This window comes from Taudactylus pleione, unplaced genomic scaffold (assembly GCF_031769625.1).
Source record: "Taudactylus pleione unplaced genomic scaffold, aTauple2 ptg000070l, whole genome shotgun sequence".
NCBI classification, from domain to species: Eukaryota; Metazoa; Chordata; class Amphibia; order Anura; family Myobatrachidae; genus Taudactylus; species Taudactylus pleione.
Window position 1 is genome coordinate 16,788,515 of NW_028284472.1, and position 20,228 is coordinate 16,808,742.

A 20,228-nucleotide genomic window follows, 5' to 3' on the forward strand; every position below is an offset into this window, starting at 1 on the left:
TTCAGATTCCTTTAAACCAGTAATTGGTGTTTTGAAAACAATTTTGTCTTTACTCAACTAGCCTTGCTCAGATTGAGGGGTATGTATTCTAAAACATCATAAAAAAATGTCTCCCTACAGTCCTTAATTGTTTACCACAAATTATGTAACTAAATCCGCATACTTAAAATAGGACTTGCACCAAATATCAGAAAGAGGAAGACTCAGATATAGCTGTTTTTGCATTTGGGAGAACTATTGTAAATATCTGACACTCCTTTGACACTCGATGTATTCTACAAGTGCTACAGTCGAACCAAGCGCTAAAACAGCCAGAGGCTCTGTGGCGCAATGGATAGCGCATTGGACTTCTAGTTGGTTGTAGTTATTTAAAAGTTGTGTGTTCGAGTCCCTCCTGAGTTGTTCTTTAGTTTTAAATGCAAATATTTAGGATTTACATTCAACTTTTCATAACAATATGATTGGAGATTGGACATCCTTATACAGGTACTACATAAACAATATAATGATCGGTTATTGACTGGAAAGTCCCTTTCAAAGTTAGATTACAAGTTACAATGTAATTTCAGATTCCATTAAACCAGTAATTGGTGTTTTGAAAACACTTTTGTCTCTACTCCACTAGTCTTGCTCAGATTGAGTGGTATGTATTCTAAAATATCATAAAAAAATGTCTCCCTACAGTCCTTAATTGTGTACCACAAATTATGTCACTAAATCCGCATACTTAAAATAGGACGCACCAAATATCAGCAAGAGGAAGACTCAGATATAGCTGTTTTTGCATTTGGGAGAACTATTGTAAATTTCTGACACTCCTTTGCCACTCTATGTATTCTACAAGTGCTACAGTCGAACCAAGCGCTGAAACTGCCAGGGGCGCGGTGGCACAATGGATAGCGCGTTAGACTTCTAGTTGGTTGTAGTTATTCAAAAGTTGTGGGCTTGAGTCCCACCAGAGTCGTTCTTTAGTTTTAAATGCAAATATTTAGGATTTACATACAACTTTTCATAACAATATGATTGGAGATTAGAGATCCTTATACTACATAAACAATATAATGATCGGTTGTTGACTGGAAAGTCCCTTTCGAAGTTAGATCACAAGTTACATTGTAATTTCAGATTCCTTTAAACCAGTAATTGGTGTTTTGAAAAATTACATTGTATCCGCATACTTAAAATAGGACTTGCACCAATTATCAGCAAGAGGAAGACTCAGATATAGCTGTTTTTCCATTTGGGAGAACTATTATAAATAACTGACACTCCTTTGCCACGCTATGTATTCTACAAGTGCTACAGTCGAACCAAGCGCTAAAACCACCAGGGGCTCTGTGGCGCAATGGATAGCGCATTGGACTTCTAGTTGGTTGTAGTTATTCAAAGGTTGTGGGTTCGAGTCCCACCAGAGTCATTCTTTAGTTTTAAATGCAAATATTTAGGATTTACATTCAACTTTTCATAACAATATGATTGGAGATTGGACATCCTTATACTACATAAACAATATAATGATCGGTTGTTGACTGGAAAGTCCTTTTCGAAGTTAGATCACAAGTTACAATGTAATTTCAGATTCCTTTAAACCAGTAATTGGTGTTTTGAAAAATTAAATTGTATCCGCATACTTAAAATAGGACTTGCACCAAATATCAGCAAGAGGAAGACTCAGATATAGCTGTTTTTGCATTTGGGAGAACTATTGTAAATATCTGACACTCCTTTGCCACTCTATGAATTCTACAAGAGCTATAGTTGAACCAAGCGTGTAAACCGCCTGGGGCTCTGTGGTGATGGATAGCGCATTGGAATTCTAGTTGGTTGTAGTTATTTAAAGGTTGTGGGTTTGAGTCCCACCAGAGTCGTTCTTTAGTTTTAAATGCAAATATTTAGGATTTACATACAACTTTTCATAACAATATGATTGGAGATTGGAGATCCTTATACTGCATAAACAATATAATTATCGGTTGTTGACTGGAAAGTCCCTTTCAAAGAAAGATCTCAAGTTACAATGTAAATTCAGATTCCTTTAATCCAGTAATTGGTGTTTTGAAAACACTTTTGTCTCTACTCAACTAGCCTTGCTCAGATTGAGGGGTATGTATTCTAAAACATCATAAAAAAATGTCTCCGTACAGTCCTTAATTGTGTACCACAAATTATGACACTAAATCCGCATACTTAAAATAGGACTTGCACCAAATATCAGCAAGAGGAAGACTCAGATATAGCTGATTTTGCATTTGTGAGAACAATTGTAAATATCTGACACTCCTTTGCCACTCTATGTATTCTACAAGTGCTACAGTCGAACCAAGTGCTTAAACTGCCAGGGGCGCTGTGGCGCAATAGATAGCTTGTTAGACTTCTAGTTGGTTGTAATTATTCAAAAGTTGTGGGCTTGAGTCCCCCCAGATTCATTCTTTAGTTTTAAATGCAAATATTTAGGATTTACATTCAACTTTTCATTACAATATGATTGGAGATTGGAGATCCTTATACTACATAAACAATATAATGATCGGTTTTTGACTGGAAAGTCCCTTTCAAAGTAAGATCACAAGTTACAATGTAATTTCAGATTCCTTTAAACCAGTAATTGGTGTTTTGAAAACACTTTTGTTTCTACTCAACTAGCCTTGCTCAGATAGAGTGGTATGTATTCTAAAACAACCTAAAAAAATGTCTCCCTACAGTCCTTAATTGTGTACCACAAATTATGTCACTAAATCCGCATACTTAAAATAGGACTTGCACCAAATATCAGCAAGAGGAAGACTCAGATATAGCTGTTTTTCCATTTGGAAGAACTATTGTAAATATCTGACACTCCTTTGCCACTCTATGTATTCTACAAGTGCTACAGTGAAACCAATAGCTTAAACTGCCAGGGGCTCTGTGGCCCAATGGATAGCGCATTGGTCGTCTAGTTGATTGTAGTTATTCAAAGGTTGTGGGTTCGAGTCCTACCTTAGTCGTTCTTTAGTTTTAAATGCAAATATTTAGGATTTACATTCAACTTTTCATAACAATATGACTGGAGATAGGAGATCCTTATACTACATAAACAATATAATGATCGGTTGTTGACTGGAAAGTCCTTTTCGAAGTTAGATCACAAGTTACAATGTAATTTCAGATTCCTTTAAACCAGTAATTGGTGTTTTGAAAAATTTAATTGTATTCACATACTTAAAATAGGACTTGCACCAAATATCAGCAAGAGGAAGACTCAGATATAGCTGTTTTTGCATTTGGGAGAACTATTGTAAATATCTGACACTCCTTTGCCACTCTATGTATTCTACAAGAGCTACAGTTGAACCAAGCGTGTAAACCGCCTGGGGCTCTGTGGTGATGGATAGCGCATTGGAATTCTAGTTGGTTGTAGTTATTTAAAGGTTGTGGGTTTGAGTCCCATGAGAGTCGTTCTTACGTTTTAAATGCAAATATTTAGGATTTACATACAACTTTTCATAACAATATGATTGGAGATTGGAGATCCTTATACTGCATAAACAATATAATGATCGGTTGTTGACTGGAAAGTCCCTTTCAAAGTAAAATCTCAAGTTACAATGTAAATTCAGATTCCTTTAATCCAGTAATTGGTGTTTTGAAAACACTTTTGTCTCTACTCAACTAGCCTTGCTCAGATTGAGGGGTATGTATTCTAAAACATCATAAAAAAATGTCTCCCTACAGTCCTTAATAGTGTACCACAAATTATGACACTAAATCGCATACTTAAAATAGGACTTGCACCAATTATCAGCAAGAGGAAGACTCAGATATAGCTGTTTTTCCATTTGGGAGAACTATTATAAATAACTGACACTCCTTTGCCACTCTATGTATTCTACAAGTGCTACAGTCGAACCAAGCGCTTAAACTGCCAGGGGCGCTGTGGCGCAATAGATAGCTTGTTAGACTTCTAGTTGGTTGTAATTATTCAAAAGTTGTGGGCTTGAGTCCCCCCAGATTCATTCTTTAGTTTTAAATGCAAATATTTAGGATTTACATTCAACTTTTCATAACAATATGATTGGAGATTGGAGATCCTTATACTACATAAACAATATAATGATCGGTTTTTGACTGGAAAGTCCCTTTCAAAGTAAGATCACAAGTTACAATGTAATTTCAGATTCCTTTAAACCAGTAATTGGTGTTTTGAAAACACTTTTGTTTCTACTCAACTAGCCTTGCTCAGATAGAGTGGTATGTATTCTAAAACAACCTAAAAAAATGTCTCCCTACAGTCCTTAATTGTGTACCACAAATTATGTCAATAAATCAGCATACTTAAAATAGGACTTGCACCAAATATCAGCAAGAGGAAGACTCAGATATAGCTGTTTTTCCATTTCGGAGAACTATTTTAAATATCTGACACTCCTTTGCCAAGCTATGTATTCTACAAGTGCTACAGTCGAACCAAGCGCTAAAACCGCAAGGGGTTTTGAGGCGCAATAGATAGCGCATTGGATTTCTAGTTATTTGTAGTTATTCAAAGGTTGTGGGTTCGAGTCCCACCAGAGTCATTCTTAAGTTTTAAATGCAAATATTTAGGATTTACATTCAAGTTTTCATAACAATATGATTGGAGATTGGACATCCTTATACTACATAAACAATATGATGATCGGTTTTTGACTGGAATGTCCCTTTCAAAGTTAGATTACAAGTTACAATGCAATTTCAGATTCCTTTAAACCAGTAATTGGTGTTTTGAAAACAATTTTGTCTCTACTCAACTAGCCTTGCTCAGATTGAGGGGTATGTATTCTAAAACATCATAAAAAAATGTCTCCCTACAGTCCTTAATTGTTTACCACAAATTATGTCACTAAATCCGCATACTTAAAATAGGACTTGCACCAAATATCAGAAAGAGGAAGACTCAGATATAGCTGTTTTTGCATTTGGGAGAACTATTGTAAATTTCTGACACTCCTTTGACACTCGATGTATTCTACAAGTGCTACAGTCGAACCAAGCGCTAAAACAGCCAGGGGCTCTGTGGCGCAATGGATAGCGCATTGGACTTCTAGTTGGTTGTAGTTATTTAAAAGTTGTGTGTTCAAGTCCCTCCTGAGTTGTTCTTTAGTTTTAAATGCAAATATTTAGGATTTACATTCAACTTTTCATAACAATATGATTGGAGATTGGACATCCTTATACAGGTACTACATAAACAATATAATGATCGGTTATTGACTGGAAAGTCCCTTTCAAAGTTAGATTACAAGTTACAATGTAATTTCAGATTCCATTAAACCAGTAATTGGTGTTTTGAAAACACTTTTGTCTCTACTCCACTAGTCTTGCTCAGATTGAGTGGTATGTATTCTAAAATATCATAAAAAAATGTCTCCCTACAGTCCTTAATTGTGTACCACAAATTATGTCACTAAATCCGCATACTTAAAATAGGACTTGCACCAAATATCAGCAAGAGGAAGACTCAGATATAGCTGTTTTTGCATTTGTGAGAACTATTGTAAATTTCTGACACTCCTTTGCCACTCTATGTATTCTACAAGTGCTACAGTCGAACCAAGCGCTTAAACTGCCAGGGGTGCGGTGGCACAATGGATAGCGCGTTAGACTTCTAGTTGGTTGTAGTTATTCAAAAGTTGTGGGCTTGAGTCCCACCAGAGTCGTTCTTTAGTTTTAAATGCAAATATTTAGGATTTACATACAACTTTTCATAACAATATGATTGGAGATTGGAGATCCTTATACTACATAAACAATATAATGATCGGTTGTTGACTGGAAAGTCCCTTTCGAAGTTAGATCACAAGTTACAATGTAATTTCAGATTCCTTTAAACCAGTAATTGGTGTTTTGAAAAATTACATTGTATCCGCATACTTAAAATAGGACTTGCACCAATTATCAGCAAGAGGAAGACTCAGATATAGCTGTTTTTCCATTTGGGAGAACTATTATAAATAACTGACACTCCTTTGCCACGCTATGTATTCTACAAGTGCTACAGTCGAACCAAGCGCTAAAACCGCCAGGGGCTCTGTGGCACAATGGATAGCGCATTTGACTTCTAGTTGGTTGTAGTTATTCAAAGGTTGAGGGTTCGAGTCCCACCAGAGTCGTTCTTTAGTTTTAAATGCAAATATTTAGGATTTACATTCAACTTTTCATAACAATATGATTGGAGATTGGACATCCTTATACTACATAAACAATATAATGATCGGTTGTTGACTGGAAAGTCCTTTTCGAAGTTAGATCACAAGTTACAATGTAATTTCAGATTCCTTTAAACCAGTAATTGGTGTTTTGAAAAATTTAATTGTATCCGCATACTTAAAATAGGACTTGCACCAAATATCAGCAAGAGGAAGACTCAGATATAGCTGTTTTTGCATTTGGGAGAACTATTGTAAATATCTGACACTCCTTTGCCACTCTATGAATTCTACAAGAGCTATAGTTGAACCAAGCGTGTACACCGCCTGGGGCTCTGTGGTGATGGATAGCGCATTGGAATTCTAGTTAGTTGTAGTTATTTAAAGGTTGTGGGTTTGAGTCCCACCAGAGTCGTTCTTTAGTTTTAAATGCAAATATTTAGGATTTACATACAACTTTTCATAACAATATGATTGGAGATTGGAGATCCTTATACTGCATAAACAATATAATTATCGGTTGTTGACTGGAAAGTCCCTTTCAAAGAAAGATCTCAAGTTACAATGTAAATTCAGATTCCTTTAATCCAGTAATTGGTGTTTTGAAAACACTTTTGTCTCTACTCAACTAGCCTTGCTCAGATTGAGGGGTATGTATTCTAAAACATCATAAAAAAATGTCTCCCTACAGTCCTTAATTGTGTACCACAAATTATGACACTAAATCCGCATACTTAAAATAGGACTTGCACCAAATATCAGCAAGAGGAAGACTCAGATATAGCTGATTTTGCATTTGTGAGAACAATTGTAAATATCTGACACTCCTTTGCCACTCTATGTATTCTACAAGTGCTACAGTCGAACCAAGCGCTTAAACTGCCAGGGGCGCTGTGGCGCAATAGATAGCTTGTTAGACTTCTAGTTGGTTGTAATTATTCAAAAGTTGTGGGCTTGAGTCCCCCCAGATTCATTCTTTAGTTTTAAATGCAAATATTTAGGATTTACATTCAACTTTTCATAACAATATGATTGGAGATTGGAGATCCTTATACTACATAAACAATATAATGATCGGTTTTTGACTGGAAAGTCCCTTTCAAAGTAAGATCACAAGTTACAATGTAATTTCAGATTCCTTTAAACCAGTAATTGGTGTTTTGAAAACACTTTTGTTTCTACTCAACTAGCCTTGCTCAGATAGAGTGGTATGTATTCTAAAACAACCTAAAAAAATGTCTCCCTACAGTCCTTAATTGTGTACCACAAATTATGTCACTAAATCCGCATACTTAAAATAGGACTTGCACCAAATATCAGCAAGAGGAAGACTCAGATATAGCTGTTTTTCCATTTGGAAGAACTATTGTAAATATCTGACACTCCTTTGCCACTCTATGTATTCTACAAGTGCTACAGTCGAACCAATAGCTTAAACTGCCAGGGGCTCTGTGGCCCAATGGATAGCGCATTGGTCGTCTAGTTGATTGTAGTTATTCAAAGGTTGTGGGTTCGAGTCCTACCTTAGTCGTTCTTTAGTTTTAAATGCAAATATTTAGGATTTACATTCAACTTTTCATAACAATATGACTGGAGATAGGAGATCCTTATACTACATAAACAATATAATGATCGGTTGTTGACTGGAAAGTCCTTTTCGAAGTTAGATCACAAGTTACAATGTAATTTCAGATTCCTTTAAACCAGTAATTGGTGTTTTGAAAAATTTAATTGTATTCACATACTTAAAATAGGACTTGCACCAAATATCAGCAAGAGGAAGACTCAGATATAGCTGTTTTTGCATTTGGGAGAACTATTGTAAATATCTGACACTCCTTTGCCACTCTATGTATTCTACAAGAGCTACAGTTTAACCAAGCGTGTAAACCGCCTGGGGCTCTGTGGTGATGGATAGCGCATTGGAATTCTAGTTGGTTGTAGTTATTTAAAGGTTGTGGGTTTGAGTCCCACGAGAGTCGTTCTTTAGTTTTAAATGCAAATATTTAGGATTTACATACAACTTTTCATAACAATATGATTGGTGATTGGAGATCCTTATACTGCATAAACAATATAATGATCGGTTGTTGACTGGAAAGTCCCTTTCAAAGTAAAATCTCAAGTTACAATGTAAATTCAGATTCCTTTAATCCAGTAATTGGTGTTTTGAAAACACTTTTGTCTCTACTCAACTAGCCTTGCTCAGATTGAGGGGTATGTATTCTAAAACATCATAAAAAATGTCTCCCTACAGTCCTTAATTGTGTACCACAAATTATGACACTAAATCGCATACTTAAAATAGGACTTGCACCAATTATCAGCAAGAGGAAGACTCAGATATAGCTGTTTTTCCATTTGGGAGAACTATTATAAATAACTGACACTCCTTTGCCACTCTATGTATTCTACAAGTGCTACAGTCGAACCAAGCGCTTAAACTGCCAGGGGCGCTGTGGCGCAATAGATAGCTTGTTAGACTTCTAGTTGATTGTAATTATTCAAAAGTTGTGTGCTTGAGTCCCCCCAGATTCATTCTTTAGTTTTAAATGCAAATATTTAGGATTTACATTCAACTTTTCATAACAATATGATTGGAGATTGGAGATCCTTATAATACATAAACAATATAATGATCGGTTTTTGACTGGAAAGTCCCTTTCAAAGTAAGATCACAAGTTACAATGTAATTTCAGATTCCTTTAAACCAGTAATTGGTGTTTTGAAAACACTTTTGTTTCTACTCAACTAGCCTTGCTCAGATAGAGTGGTATGTATTCTAAAACAACCTAAAAAATGTCTCCCTACAGTCCTTAATTGTGTACCACAAATTATGTCACTAAATCCGCATACTTAAAATAGGACTTGCACCAAATATCAGCAAGAGGAAGACTCAGATATAGCTGTTTTTCCATTTGGATGAACTAATGTAAATATCTGACACTCCTTTGCCACGCTATGTATTCTACAAGTGCTACAGTTGAACCAAGCGCATAAACCGCCAGGGGCTCTGTGGCGCAATGGATAGCGCATTGGACTTCTAGTTGGTTGTAGTTATTCAAAGGTTGTGGGTTCGAGTCCCACCAGAGTCATTCTTTAGTTTTAAATGCAAATATTTAGGATTTACATTCAACATTTCATTACAATATGATTGGAGATTGGACATCCTTTTACTACATAAACAATATAATGATCGGTTGTTGACTGGAAAGTCCCTTTCAAAGTAAGAACACAAGTTACAATGTAATTTCAGATTCCTTTAAACCAGTAGTTGGTGTTTTCAAAACACTTTTGTCTCTACTCAACTAGCCTTGCTCAGATTGAGGGGTATGTATTCTAAAACATCATAAAAAAATGTCTCCCTACAGTCCTTAATTGTGTACCACAAATTATGTCACTAAATCCGCATACTTAAAATAGGACTTGCACCAAATATCAGCAAGAGGAAGACTCAGGTATAGCTGTTTTTGCATTTGGGAGAACTATTGTAAATATCTGACACTCCTTTGCCATGCTATGTATTCTACAAGTGCTATAGTCGAACCAAGCGCTAAAACCGCCAGGGCCTCTGTGGCGCAATGGATAGCGCATTGGACTTCTAGTTGGTTGTAGTTATTCAAAAGTTGTGGGCTTGAGTCCCACTAGAGTCGTTCTTTAGTTCTAAATGCAAGTATTTAGGATTTACATACAACTTTTCATAACAATATGATTGGAGATTGGAGATCCTTATACTACATAAACAATATAATGATCGGTTGTTGACTGGAAAGTCCCTTTCGAAGTTAGATCACAAGTTACAATGTAATTTCAGATTCCTTTAAACCAGTAATTGGTGTTTTGAAAAATTACATTGTATCCGCATACTTAAAATAGGACTTGCACCAAATATCAGCAAGAGGAAGACTCAGATATAGCTGTTTTTGCATTTGGGAGAACTATTGTAAATATCTGACACTCCTTTGCCACTCTATGTATTCTACAAGTGCTACAGTCGAACCAAGCACTTAAACTGCCAGGGGCGTGGTGGCGCAATGGATAGCGCGTTAGACTTCTAGTTGTTTGTAGTTATTCAAAAGTTGTGGGCTTGAGTCCCACCAGAGTCGTTCTTTAGTTTTAAATGCAAATATTTAGGATTTACATACAACTTTTCATAACAATATGATTGGAGATTGGAGATCCTTATACTACATAAACAATATAATGATCGGTTTTTGACTGGAAAGTCCCTTTCAAAGTAAGATCACAAGTTACAATGTAATTTCAGATTCCTTTAAACCAGTAATTGGTGTTTTGAAAACACTTTTGTCTCTACTCAACTAGCCTTGCTCAGATTGAGGGGTATGTATTCTAAAACATCATAAAAAAATGTCTCCCTACAGTCCTTAATTGTGTACCACAAATTATGTCACTAAATCCGCATACTTAAAATAGGATTTGCACCAAATATCAGCAAGAGGAAGACTCAGATATAGCTGTTTTTCCATTTGGGAGAACTATTGTAAATATCTGACACTCCTTTGCCACTCTATGTATTCTACAAGTGTTACAGTTGAACCAAGCGTGTAAACTGCCTGGGGCTCTGTGGTGATGGATAGCGCATTGGAATTCTAGTTGGTTGTAGTTATTTAAAGGTTGTGGGTTTGAGTCCCACCAGAGTCGTTCTTTAGTTTTAAATGCAAATATTTAGGATTTACATACAACTTTTCATAACAATATGATTGGAGATTGGAGATCCTTATACTGCATAAACAATATAATGATCGTTTGTTGACTGGAAAGTCCCTTTCAAAGTAAGATCTCAAGTTACAATGTAAATTCAGATTCCATTAATCCAGTAATTGGTGTTTTGAAAACACTTTTGTCTCTACTCAACTAGCCTTGCTCAGATTGAGGGGTATGTATTCTAAAACATCATAAAAAAATGTCTCCCTACAGTCCTTAATTGTGTACCACAAATTATGTCACTAAATCCGCATACTTAAAATAGGACTTGCACCAAATATCAGCAAGAGGAAGACTCAGATATAGCTGTTTTTCCATTTGGGAGAACTATTGTAAATATCTGACAATCCTTTGCCACGCTATGTATTCTACAAGTGCTACAGTCGAACCAAACGCTAGAACCGAAAGGGGCTCTGTGGCGCAATGAATAGCGCATTGGACTTCTAGTTGGTTGTAGTTATTCAAAGGTTGTGGGTTCGAGTCCCCCCCCAGAGTCATTCTTTTGTTTTAAATGCAAATATTTAGGAATTACATTCAAGTTTTCATAACAATATGATTGGAGATTGGACATCCTTATACTACATAAATAATATAATGATCGGTTTTTCACTGGAATGTCCCTTTCAAAGTAAGATCACAAGTTACAATGTAATTTCAGATTCCTTTAAACCAGTAATTGTGTTTTGAAAACACTTTTCTCTCTGCTCAACTAGCCTTGCTCAGATTGAGGGGTATGTATTCTAAAACATCATAAAAAAATGTCTCCCTACAGTCCTTAATTGTGTACCACAAATTATGTCAATAAATCAGCATACTTAAAATAGGACTTACACCAAATATCAGCAAGAGGAAGACTCAGATATAGCTGTTTTTGCATTTGGGAGAACTATTGTAAATATCTGACACTCCTTTGTCACTCTATGTAGTCTACAAGTGCTACAGTTGAACCAAGCACGTAAACCGCCTTGGGCTCTGTGGCGATGGATAGCGCATTGGACTTCTAGTTGGTTGTAGTTATTCAAAGGTTGTGGGTTTGAGTGCCACCAGAGTCGTTATTTAGTTTTAAATGCAAATATTTAGGATTTACATACAACTTTTCATAACAATATGATTGGAGATTGGAGATCCTTATACTATATAAACAATATAATGATCGGTTGTTGACTGGAAAGTCCCTTTCAAAGTATGAACACAAGTTACAATGTAATTTCAGATTCCTTTAAACCAGTAATTGGTGTTTTCAAAACACATTTGTCTCTACTCAACTAGCCTTGCTCAGATTGAGGGGTATGTATTCTAAAACATCATAAAAAAATGTCTCCCTACAGTCCTTAATTGTGTACCACAAATTATGTCACTAAATCCGCATACTTAAAATAGGACTTGCACCAAATATCAGCAAGAGGAAGACTCAGATATAGCTGTTTTTCCATTTCGGAGAACTATTTTAAATATCTGACACTCCTTTGCCAAGCTATGTATTCTACAAGTGCTACAGTCGAACCAAGCGCTAAAACCGCAAGGGGTTTTGAGGCGCAATGGATAGCGCATTGGACTTCTAGTTATTTGTAGTTATTCAAAGGTTGTGGGTTCGAGTCCCACCAGAGTCATTCTTAAGTTTTAAATGCAAATATTTAGGATTTACATTCAACTTTTCATAACAATATGAATGGAGATTGGACATCCTTATACTACATAAACAATATAATGATTGGTTGTTGACTGGAAAGTCCCTTTCAAAGTTAGATCACAAGTTACAATGGAATTTCAGATTCCTTTAAAGCAGTAATTGATGTTTTGAAAACACTTTTCTCTCTACTCAACTAGCCTTGCTCAGATTGAGGGGTATGTATTCTAAAACATCATAAAAAAATGTCTCCCTACAGTCCTTAATTGTGTACCACAAATTATGTCACTAAATCGCATACTTAAAATAGGACTTGCACCAAATATCAGCAAGAGGAAGACTCAGATATAGCTGTTTTTCCATTTGGGAGAACTATTGTAAATATCTGACACTACTTTGCCACTCTATGTATTCTACAAGTGCTACAGTTGAACCAAGCGCATAAACCGCCAGGGGCTCTGTGGCGCAATGGATAGCGCAGTGGACTTCTAGTTGGTTGTAGTTATTCAAAGGTTGTGGGTTCGAGTCCCACCAGAGTCATTCTTTAGTTTTAAATGCAAATATTTAGGATTTACATTCAACTTTTCATAACAATATGATTGGAGATTGGACATCCTTATACTACATAAACAATATAATGACCGGTTTTTGACTGGAAAGTCCCTTTCAAAGTTAGATCACAAGTTACAATGTAATTTCAGATTCCTTTAAACCAGTAATTGGTGTTTTGAAAACACTTTTCTCTCTGCTCAACTAGCCTTACTCAGATTGAGGGGTATGTATTCTAAAACATGAAAAAAAAATGTCTCCCTACAGTTCTTAATTGTGTACCACAAATTATGTCAATAAATCAGCATACTTGAAATAGGACTTGCACCAAATATCAGCAAGAGGAAGACTCAGATATAGCTGTTTTTGCATTTGGGAGAACTATTGTAAATATCTGACACTCCTTTGCCACTCTATGTATTCTACAAGTGCTACAGTTGAACCAAGCGCGTAAACCCCCTTGGGCTCTGTGGCGATGGATAGCGCATTGGACTTCTAGCTGGTTGTAGTTATTCAAAGGTTGTGGGTTTGAGTGCCACCAGAGTCGTTATTTAGTTTTAAATGCAAATATTTAGGATTTACATACAACTTTTCATAACAATATGATTGGAGATTGGAGATCCTTATACTATATAAACAATATAATGATCGGTTGTTGACTGGAAAGTCCCTTTCAAAGTAAGAACACAAGTTACAATGTAATTTCAGATTCCTTTAAACCAGTAATTGGTGTTTTCAAAACACTTTTGTCTCTACTCAACTAGCCTTGCTCAGATTGAGGGGTATGTATTCTAAAACATCATAAAAAAATGTCTCCCTACAGTCCTTAATTGTGTACCACAAATTATGTCACTAAATCTGCATACTTAAAATAGGACTTGCACCAAATATCAGCAAGAGGAAGACTCAGATATAGCTGTTTTTGCATTTGGGAGAACTATTGTAAATATCTGACACTCCTTTGCCATGCTATGTATTCTACAAGTGCTATAGTCGAACCAAGCACTAAAACCGTCAGGGCCTCTGTGGCGCAATGGATAGCGCATTGGACTTCTAGTTGGTTGTAGTTATTCAAAAGTTGTGGGCTTGAGTCCCACTAGAGTCGTTCTTTAGTTTTAAATGCAAATATTTAGGATTTACATACAACTTTTCATAACAATATGATTGGAGATTGGAGATCCTTATACTACATAAACAATATAATGATCGGTTGTTGACTGGAAAGTCCCTTTCGAAGTTAGATCACAAGTTACAATGTAATTTCAGATTCCTTTAAACCAGTAATTGGTGTTTTGAAAAATTACATTGTATCCGCATACTTAAAATAGGACTTGCACCAAATATCAGCAAGAGGAAGACTCAGATATAGCTGTTTTTGCATTTGGGAGAACTATTGTAAATATCTGACACTCCTTTGCCACTCTATGTATTCTACAAGTGCTACAGTCGAACCAAGCGCTTAAACTGCCAGGGGCGTGGTGACGCAATGGATAGCGCGTTAGACTTCTAGTTGGTTGTAGTTATTCAAAAGTTGTGGGCTTGAGTCCAACCAGAGTCGTTCTTTAGTTTTAAATGCAAATATTTAGGATTTACATTCAACTTTTCCTAACAATATGATTGGAGATTGGAGATCCTTATACTACATAAACAATATAATGATCGGTTGTTGACTGGAAAGTCCCTTTCGAAGTTAGATCACAAGTTACAATGTAATTTCAGATTCCTTTAAACCAGTAATTGGTGTTTTGAAAAATTACATTGTATCCGCATACTTAAAATAGGACTTGCACCAAATATCAGCAAGAGGAAGACTCAGATATAGCTGTTTTTGCATTTGGGAGAACTATTGTAAATATCTGACACTCCTTTGCCACTCTATGTATTCTACAAGTGCTACAGTCGAACCAAGCGCTTAAACTGCCAGGGGCGTGGTGACGCAATGGATAGCGCGTTAGACTTCTAGTTGGTTGTAGTTATTCAAAAGTTGTGGGCTTGAGTCCAACCAGAGTCGTTCTTTAGTTTTAAATGCAAATATTTAGGATTTACATTCAACTTTTCCTAACAATATGATTGGAGATTGGAGATCCTTATACTACATAAACAATATAATGATCGGTTTTTGACTGGAAAGTCCCTTTCAAAGTAAGATCACAAGTTACAATGTAATTTCAGATTCCTTTAAACCAGTAATTGGTGTTTTGAAAACACTTTTGTCTCTACTCAACTAGCCTTGCTCAGATTGAGGGGTATGTATTCTAAAACATCATAAAAAAATGTCTCCCTACAGTCCTTAATTGTGTACCACAAATTATGTCACTAAATCCGCATACTTAAAATAGGATTTGCACCAAATATCAGCAAGAGGAAGACTCAGATATAGCTGTTTTTCCATTTGGGAGAACTATTGTAAATATCTGACACTCCTTTGCCACTCTATGTATTCTACAAGTGCTACATTCTAACCAAGCGCTAAAACCGCCATGGGCTCTGTGGCGCAATGGATAGCGCATTGGACTTCTAGTTGGTTGTAGTTATTCAAAGGTTGTGGGTTCGAGTCCCACCAGAGTTGTTCTTTAGTTTTAAATGCAAATATTTAGGATTTACATTCAACTTTTCATAACAATATGATTGGAGATTGGAGTTCCTTATACTACATAAACAATATAATGATCGGTTTTTGACTGGAAAGTCCCTTTCAAAGTTAGATCACAAGTTACAATGTAATTTCAGATTCCTTTAAACCAGTAATTGGTGTTTTCAAAACACTTTTGTCTCTACTCAACTAGCCTTGCTCAGATTGAGGGGTATGTATTCTAAAACATCATAAAAAAATGTCTCACTACAGTCCTTAATTGTGTACCACAAATTATGTCACTAAATCTGCATACTTAAAATAGGACTTGCACCAAATATCAGCAAGAGGAAGACTCAGATATAGCTGTTTTTGCATTTGGGAGAACTATTGTAAATATCTGACACTCCTTTGCCACTCTATGTATTCTACAAGTGCTACAGTCGAACCAAGCGCTTAAACTGCCAGGGGCATGGTGACGCAATGGATAGCGCGTTAGACTTCTAGTTGGTTGTAGTTATTCAAAAGGTGTGGGCTTGAGTCCCACCAGAGTCGTTCTTTAGTTTTAAATGCAAATATTTAGGATTTACATACAACTTTTCATAACAATATGATTGGAGATTGGAGATCCTTATACTACATAAACAATATAATGATCGGTTGTTGACTGGAAAGTCTCTTTCGAAGTTAGATCACAAGTTACAATGTAATTTCAGATTCCTTTAAACCAGTAATTGGTGTTTTGAAAAATTACATTGTATCCGCATACTTAAAATAGGACTTGCACCAAATATCAGCAAGAGGAAGACTCAGATATAGCTGTTTTTGCATTTGGGAGAACTATTGTAAATATCTGACACTCCTTTGCCACTCTATGTATTCTACAAGTGCTACAGTCGAACCAAGCGCTTAAACTGCCAGGGGCGTGGTGGCGCAATGGATAGCGCGTTAGACTTCTAGTTGGTTGTAGTTATTCAAAAGTTGTGGGCTTGAGTCCCACCAGAGTCGTTCTTTAGTTTTAAATGCAAATATTTAGGATTTACATTCAACTTTTCATAACAATATGATTGGAGATTGGAGATCCTTATACTACATAAACAATATAATGATCGGTTTTTGACTGGAAAGTCCCTTTCAAAGTAAGATCACAAGTTACAATGTAATTTCAGATTCCTTTGAACCAGTAATTGGTGTTTTGAAAACACTTTTGTCTCTACTCAACTAGCCTTGCTCAGATTGAGGGGTATGTATTCTAAAACATCATAAAAAAATGTCTCCCTACAGTCCTTAATTGTGTACCACAAATTATGTCACTAAATCCGCATACTTAAAATAGGATTTGCACCAAATATCAGCAAGAGGAAGACTCAGATATAGCTGTTTTTGCATTTGGGAGAACTATTGTAAATATCTGACACGCCTTTGCCACTCTATGTATTCTACAAGTGCAACATTCTAACCAAGCGCTAAAACCGCCATGGGCTCTGTGGCGCAATGGATAGCGCATTGGATTTCTAGTTGGTTGTAGTTATTCAAAGGTTGTGGGTTCGAGTCCCACCAGAGTTGTTCTTTAGTTTTAAATGCAAATATTTAGGATTTACATTCAACTTTTCATAACAATATGATTGGAGATTGGAGTTCCTTATACTACATAAACAATATAATGATCGGTTTTTGACTGGAAAGTCCCTTTCAAAGTTAGATCACAAGTTACAATGTAATTTCAGATTCCTTTAAACCAGTAATTGGTGTTTTGAAAACACTTTTCTCTCTGCTCAACTAGCCTTGCTCAGATTGAGGGGTATGTATTCTAAAACATCATAAAAAAATGTCTCCCTACAGTCCTTAATTGTGTACCACAAATTATGTCACTAAATCCGCATACTTAAAATAGGATTTGCACCAAATATCAGCAAGAGGAAGACTCAGATATAGCTGTTTTTGCATTTGGGAGAACTATTGTAAATATCTGACACTCCATTGCCACTCTATGTATTCTACAAGTGTTACAGTCGAACCAAGCGCTAAAACAGCCAGGGGCTCTGTAGCGCAATGGATCGCGAATTGGACTTTTAGTTGGTTGTAGTTATTCAAAAGTTGTGTGTTCAAGTCGTTCTTTAGTTTTAAATGCAAATATTTAGGATTTACATTCAACTTTTCATAACAATATGATTGGAGATTGGACATCCTTATACTGGTACTACATAAACAATATAATGATCGGTTATTGACTGGAAAGTCCCTTTCAAAGTTAGATTACAAGTTACAATGTAATTTCAGATTCCTTTAAACCAGTAATTGGTGTTTTGAAAACACTTTTGTCTCTACTCAACTAGCCTTGCTCAGATTGAGTGGTATGTATTCTAAAATATCATAAAAAAATGTCTCCCTACAGTCCTTAATTGTGTACCACAAATTATGTCACTAAATCCGCATACTTAAAATAGGTCTTGCACCAAATATCAGCAAGAGGAAGACTCAGATATAGCTGTTTTTGCATTTGGGAGAACTATTGTAAATATCTGACACTCCTTTGCCACTCTATGTATTCTACAAGTGCTACAGTCGAACCAAGCGCTAAAACCGCAAGGGGTTTTGAGGCGCAATGGATAGCGCATTGGACTTCTAGTTATTTGTAGTTATTCAAAGGTTGTGGGTTCGAGTCCCACCAGAGTCATTCTTAAGTTTTAAATGCAAATATTTAGGATTTACATTCAACTTTTCATAACAATATGATTGGAGATTGTACATCCTTATACTACATAAACAATATAATGATTGGTTGTTGACTGGAAAGTCCCTTTCAAAGTTAGATCACAAGTTACAATGTAATTTCAGATTCCTTTAAAGCAGTAATTGATGTTTTGAAAACACTTTTCTCTCTACTCAACTAGCCTTGCTCAGATTGAGGGGTATGTATTCTAAAACATCATAAAAAAATGTCTCCCTACAGTCCTTAATTGTGTACCACAAATTATGTCACTAAATCGCATACTTAAAATAGGACTTGCACCAAATATCAGCAAGAGGAACACTCAGATATAGCTGTTTTTCCATTTGGGAGAACTATTGTAAATATCTGACACTCCTTTGCCACTCTATGTATTCTACAAGTGCTACAGTTGAACCAAGCACGTAAACCGCCAGGGGCTCTGTGGCGCAATGGATAGCGCAGTGGACTTCTAGTTGGTTGTAGTTATTCAAAGGTTGTGGGTTCGAATCCCACCAGAGTCATTCTCTAGTTTTAAATGCAAATATTTAGGATTTACATTCAACTTTTCATAACAATATGATTGGAGATTGGACATCCTTATACTACATAAACAATATAATGACCGGTTTTTGACTGGAAAGTCCCTTTCAAAGTTAGATCACAAGTTACAATGTAATTTCAGATTCCTTTAAACCAGTAATTGGTGTTTTGAAAACACTTTTCTCTCTGCTCAACTAGCCTTGCTCAGATTGAGGGGTATGTATTCTAAAACATGAAAAAAAAATGTCTCCCTACAGTCCTTAATTGTGTACCACAAATTATGTCAATAAATCAGCATACTTGAAATAGGACTTGCACCAAATATCAGCAAGAGGAAGACTCAGATATAGCTGTTTTTGCATTTGGGAGAACTATTGTAAATATCTGACACTCCTTTGCCACTCTATGTATTCTACAAGTGCTACAGTTGAACCAAGCGCGTAAACCCCCTTGGGCTCTGTGGCGATGGATAGCGCATTGGACTTCTAGCTGGTTGTAGTTATTCAAAGGTTGTGGGTTTGAGTGCCACCAGAGTCGTTATTTAGTTTTAAATGCAAATATTTAGGATTTACATACAACTTTTCATAACAATATGATTGGAGATTGGAGATCCTTATACTATATAAACAATATAATGATCGGTTGTTGACTGGAAAGTCCCTTTCAAAGTAAGAACACAAGTTACAATGTAATTTCAGATTCCTTTAAACCAGTAATTGGTGTTTTCAAAACACTTTTGTCTCTACTCAACTAGCCTTGCTCAGATTGAGGGGTATGTATTCTAAAACATCATAAAAAAATGTCTCCCTACAGTCCTTAATTGTGTACCACAAATTATGTCACTAAATCTGCATACTTAAAATAGGACTTGCACCAAATATCAGCAAGAGGAAGACTCAGATATAGCTGTTTTTGCATTTGGGAGAACTATTGTAAATATCTGACACTCCTTTGCCATGCTATGTATTCTACAAGTGCTATAGTCGAACCAAGCGCTAAAACCGCCAGGGCCTCTGTGGCGCAATGGATAGCGCATTGGACTTCTAGTTGGTTGTAGTTATTCAAAAGTTGTGGGCTTGAGTCCCACTAGAGTCGTTCTTTAGTTTTAAATGCAAATATTTAGGATTTACATACAACTTTTCATAACAATATGATTGGAGATTGGAGATCCTTATACTACATAAACAATATAATGATCGGTTGTTGACTGGAAAGTCCCTTTCGAAGTTAGATCACAAGTTACAATGTAATTTCAGATTCCTTTAAACCAGTAATTGGTGTTTTGAAAAATTACATTGTATCCGCATACTTAAAATAGGACTTGCACCAAATATCAGCAAG

At 36.0% G+C, this 20,228-nt stretch overlaps 6 non-coding genes across 6 annotated transcripts; all 6 read left to right on the forward strand.

Moving 5' to 3' along the window:
• Positions 1-1,331: 1,331 nt before the first annotated feature.
• TRNAR-UCU (transfer RNA arginine (anticodon UCU)) lies at positions 1,332-1,417 on the forward strand. Its single transcript is given in 2 exon segments — positions 1,332-1,368; positions 1,382-1,417. It is a non-coding gene; the product is annotated as a tRNA-Arg (tRNA).
• A 7,753-nt stretch (positions 1,418-9,170) lies between these two features.
• Positions 9,171-9,256, forward strand: TRNAR-UCU (transfer RNA arginine (anticodon UCU)). The gene is given in 2 exon segments: positions 9,171-9,207; positions 9,221-9,256. It is a non-coding gene; the product is annotated as a tRNA-Arg (tRNA).
• A 3,711-nt stretch (positions 9,257-12,967) lies between these two features.
• On the forward strand, positions 12,968-13,053 carry TRNAR-UCU (transfer RNA arginine (anticodon UCU)). The gene is given in 2 exon segments: positions 12,968-13,004; positions 13,018-13,053. It is a non-coding gene; the product is annotated as a tRNA-Arg (tRNA).
• Positions 13,054-15,545: 2,492 nt separating this feature from the next.
• TRNAR-UCU (transfer RNA arginine (anticodon UCU)) lies at positions 15,546-15,631 on the forward strand. Its single transcript is given in 2 exon segments — positions 15,546-15,582; positions 15,596-15,631. It is a non-coding gene; the product is annotated as a tRNA-Arg (tRNA).
• Positions 15,632-17,114: 1,483 nt separating this feature from the next.
• On the forward strand, positions 17,115-17,200 carry TRNAR-UCU (transfer RNA arginine (anticodon UCU)). The gene is given in 2 exon segments: positions 17,115-17,151; positions 17,165-17,200. It is a non-coding gene; the product is annotated as a tRNA-Arg (tRNA).
• A 1,582-nt stretch (positions 17,201-18,782) lies between these two features.
• Positions 18,783-18,868, forward strand: TRNAR-UCU (transfer RNA arginine (anticodon UCU)). Its single transcript is given in 2 exon segments — positions 18,783-18,819; positions 18,833-18,868. It is a non-coding gene; the product is annotated as a tRNA-Arg (tRNA).
• Positions 18,869-20,228: the final 1,360 nt, after the last annotated feature.